Below are 4,821 nucleotides of genomic sequence, written 5' to 3'. Positions count from 1 at the left end.
TTAATTGTTGTCAGGCTTAATGAATTGAGTGACTTGGGGATATTCTAACTGTCCTTTACCCACCACAGAGTCCCACGTAGCAGCAAGGGGAAAGAGGTGGGAAGTTTGTTCCTTTTCCTAGAGGGAGTTTATATTCAAATACTTATCCCCACATTTCTGGTGATCCAGTATCATACACAAAATAACTGCAAATGCACCTGCAAGTCTCTGAGCACCAATTTAATCTTCAAGTCTCCAAACTGCTCTGGTGCTACAACTAAAATGATCAACCAAAATTAAAAGCCTCTGCTAGGCCTAGACTGAAAATTAAGCCTTTTAAGTCTTGGGTAAAGGCAAGGTTTTACCTCTGTGGAAAGCACAAGTGGTAGGGGCAAATGAGTGTCAGCTTTAGCAAACAGCATTTTCAAAAATGCTTTGCAGAGCTGAGTACCGTTCTCACTGGGATTGTAATGAGCTCCTGGTGCAGAACCCTTCCTTCCCCAGGACGCTGCCCCTGGGGCAGTCTGGGACCCTGGCACAGAGGGAAAATTGTGCGTTTTATGCTTTTTGGCATCAATGTTGCTCCTTTCTTATCGCTTTGCTACAGCTCCTTACATTCCTGTCTCTGTTCTCCACAACTGCTTCCTGCTGATGCTACAAAGTTTCCCTCGTGGTCTTTTTGTTCCCAAGAGAAAGCTGACAGCCCTCGGTGTCCCTCCTCTGTGATCTGCCTTTTCTGGCTGGTATTTGCTGCCGGCTGCCTCATCCTCACCGAAAAGCACACAAACCACCTAATCCTGAATAAAAATAGTTCCCCGGCTTCCACCCTGCTGCCTTCTTACACCTCAAAATCCCGCTGGAAGCTCTGGATTGCTCCCCTCCAGGGGAAGGAGCCCCCTGAGACTCTCTGCAAGGAGGGCTGTGATACAGTGCCCAACGCAGGAGTGCTGCAGCCAGAGCCAGGCCCCAGAAAATCGTCTCCCAGAGCCTTGCAACAATTTCAGGTGGAAACCTGCACACGTATTCTGGGCAGACTTTTCCCCCTTAAATCCTTCCTGACAAACTTCTTCCCAGTCTAGCCTTGCTCCCCACTTCGAGATGGTTCCTCCCAGGGCCAGATGCCGTATTATCTGGAGCGACTTTCCCTCCCAGCCTTGTTTTCCTCCTACTCCTGAGTCCTTTGTCTGGCTGCCAAGTGGAGCAGCCCTGCCAGGCAGACAGCTGCTCCGCATCGCCGCACGGGTGCTGCCCTATGGGCTGAGGAGCCGATTCCAGGCCCGTTCCATCTCCGAGGGGGATGCTCTGCCTCGGAGGTGCCGGGAGAAAAAGCAAATAGCACCTGTAAAGCTGTCAGAAGGGACTGGGAGGGTTTAAGATAAAGAGGCCTTGATGGTGCTCTGGGTTTACCTCTGAGACAGTGTGAGCAGAGAGCCTGCTCTCTCCTGCTCTGGCTGGAGGTCTCCCTGGAGGACCACGGAGAAAGAATGAGAAGTTTCCAGGCCCTCAGCCACAAAAGCACAGGCCTGGAATCTCTCTAATGAAAGTTTTCCTCTTTGCAGTTTGCCAGGCAAACAAACACCAGGCACCAATATCAAAACCAGCTCAGATTCCAATGAAAACCAGCAAAGAAATATTAGAGTAGAAATGAAACTGTTTCATTTTGCTTGTTAAGTACTGGGAGAGGAGAGGAGAGGAGAGGAGAGGAGAGGAGAGGAGAGGAGAGGAGAGGAGAGGAGAGGAGAGGAGAGGAGAGGAGAGGAGAGGAGAGGAGAGGAGAGGAGAGGAGAGGAGAGGAGAGGAGAGGAGAGGAGAGGAGAGGAGAGGAGAGGAGAGGAGAGGAGAGGAGAGGAGAGGAGAGGAGAGGAGAGGAGAGGAGAGGAGAGGAGAGGAGAGGAGAGGAGAGGAGAGGAGAGGAGAGGAGAGGAGAGGAGAGGAGAGGAGAGGAGAGCTCTTGCAGACAGGCTGGCAGTGGGACTTGGGCCAAGGGGTTCTTCCTTCCTTGCTGTTGCTTGCAGGGATGGAATACCACTTTATCCTATCCCCACATTACAGGGTTTCTCTGCATCATCTTTCCAGACAAACGAGTGCTCCACCCTGTCCGATTCCTTCAGTTTGCCTGGAAGGACTCTCCCTTCTTGCCCTGTGGGCTGGACTCCCGCTTCCCTCCCACTCCTGAGCCCTTGAAGGCTGTGCCAAGGAGTGAGCTGGCACTGCCGGGCTGCGGCACGGCCCTGCCTCTGCCTCCCTCCCCGCACTGCTGTGGGCCCGGGGCAGGGAATACCCCACCCTTTGGCTGGGGCAGAGGAGGCTCCGAGACTTGCTTTCATCCCAGCCCTGTCTGGGAAAGCTCCTGAACCTGCTCAGCGTCTGGGAGCGCAGGAATCCGCAGCAGCGAAGCTGAGTGCTGGCTCGCCCGGAGCGATTCCTGGAGGCAGGCTGGTGTCAAACACCCCTTGTCCATGTGAAATAATCATCCACGTGGCACCTGTGAGAGCTGCAGCTTCAAATCACAGTTTGGAGGGACACGCTGGGGTTGAGCACCACAGAAAACCTGAATGCAAAGCAAGTGTCACCTGAACAGTGTCATGTGCCTGAAACAAATAGGAGCACAAACACCTCCGAGCCTCCTTGTAACACTCACTGTGCGGCCTGATGGGAGCATCCCTGATTGTTTTGTGACTGGTCATTTGAGCAAAGGAAGTGGAGGAGAGAGTGCAAGCAAAGCCCAGAGCTGGAAAATGGAAATGACTGTAAGGAAAGGAATGCGGAGCTTCACAACAACTCAGAGTTGTCGGGGGTGAGGAGAGCAGGGTGAAGGAGGAGAGCAGGAGGTAAATCACGGTGACAGGACAGCAGTCTCTGGGGTGCCGCGTGTGTCTCTGCCGGTGCCACACAGCCCTCGGCTGGCACTGCCGGGCACGGCACTTCCATCCCTCACCAGCCCAGAGCCCAGACACAGCTTTCGCCAGGAGGAGTCTAACAGATCTGCTGAGCTCCTGCCCCAGGACACGGGTCAGAGCAGAAGGGAGAGCCCTGAAATCCCTTGCTGAGCCGGTGTGGGTATGAGGACCACTGGTGTGAAGCCTCTGTGCCCAGCCCTGTGAGAATGTGGGTGCAGAATTTTGCAGCGCCAATTCCTTCTCCCAGTGGAGGCAGTGGGACAGGGTGATAAACAAGACACAAAGTATTTTTAGCGAGTCAAACCATCAAACTCTGTCTAAACATCTACCTGAAGAGCGACAGCAGCTTCCTGCCCTAGCACGCTGCCTAAAAACCCCTTCTTCCCTCTACAAAAGCACAAAGGGGAGGCCATGGGGTCCCCCCAGATCTCTTGGAGCGGACACGCTCTGGGTCCTCCCCACGGAGCCTCGGCAGCTGCCCCGGCAGATGCTGCAGCCCGGCAGCCAGCTCGCTGTCCCCGTGCTCTGTGTGCACAGAAAGGGAGGGACAATCCCGGATGAGAAGGATTTACAGCCCTGGCAGCCGCTGGTGACGGCGATAGCTCGGTCGGGAATTTAAACAGCGCAGTGCGAGGCCGAGCCTTGCCAGCGATCAAACACCGCGGCGGAGCCACGAGCCCAGGGCAGAGCCCGAGGCCCCGACACGCGGCCCCAAAGGGCTGCAGGAGGCCGGGCCAGGCTGTGCCATCCTCTCCGGAGCCTCCCCTCTCCGGAGCCTCCCCTCTCCAGGACCTGTGGGCCTGGGATGGGCTTTGCTCTTGACACAGGGAAAGGGGGAAGCCAGTGCTGTGCTCAGGCGCACCCTGGGGAGAGCCAAGGGCCAGTGGGATGTGTGTGTCAGCAGCCTGAGCTGCCCCCACTGAAGCCGGCAGGAGCTGTCGCCAGAAAGGTCCCGACCCCAAGCACGGAGCAGCTCTGGCCTGTCCCAAAGGCCAGGTTGGTTTCCCACACGGAGAAGTGAGCCTGGGAATTGTGCAGAGCAGCTGTGCTCAGATCATCCCTGTTCCATTTGTCCCCTCCACCTTTGTCTTCCCTCTAAGTAACTTCAGGGGAGCCCTTACCCAGGAGGGATTAAACCACTTGCACCCTGGTTTATGATTTAACTCTGGCTAAACTGATACAGAGCTCTGCTTCATGCCCTGCAATTCATTGTGCATTTAGCAGGCAAAGTCGGCTCTTCCACTTAATAAACATACAAACCAGACCTGGACTTCCAAAGGAAGAAGCTGTCAGCTCCCGAGCTGCCTCGCTGGCATTTTTAAGGTGTATTATTTACATGCTGGAAAGGAGCCAACCAAAACCTCTCTTAAGAAATTTCTCCCTTACTTACAGAACGAAGTGTACTGCTTTCTGAAAATGAATAAGGAAATTCTGAGGTTTGGGCATCTTCATTTATTGCTGAGATCTTGGCATCATCACTTTTCCATATTTGGGAAAAATGAGAATAAAAGTCAATGTTAAATGATGTACAAAACTAAGATTAGTCTGTTTACCCCAGACTAACTCTTTGGATAAAGGAAAACTATTTTCATACTTTGCATAAAATATGCATAAAATATGAAGTTGATACTTTCCAATCTTGATACAGTTTTTATAAACCATCCTCTCTTTTTTAAGCCCAACACAATTAGCACTTTGAGAATGTTGTGAGTCTGCTCTTAACTACCAATAAAAACAGTTTAATTAACCAGTGACATTAACCAGGTAAAGTGCCAGGATTCAAGTGGATTGAAAGAAAAGCTGTTTGGATCACTAGAACATGACTTCTGCTAGTCTGAGGGATCCTAAAATGGCATGACAATGAGTGTGTCTAATGGATGTAGATGTGTTGCTGAAAGGCGTTCCAGCATCTCTGTGGGCAAATTCCAGAATGGAAAATTAA

This window comes from Cyanistes caeruleus, chromosome 18 (assembly GCF_971803275.1).
Source record: "Cyanistes caeruleus chromosome 18, bCyaCae1.hap1.1, whole genome shotgun sequence".
In the NCBI taxonomy this organism is placed as follows: domain Eukaryota; kingdom Metazoa; phylum Chordata; class Aves; order Passeriformes; family Paridae; genus Cyanistes; species Cyanistes caeruleus.
Note: the sequence above shows the minus strand (reverse complement) of the source record.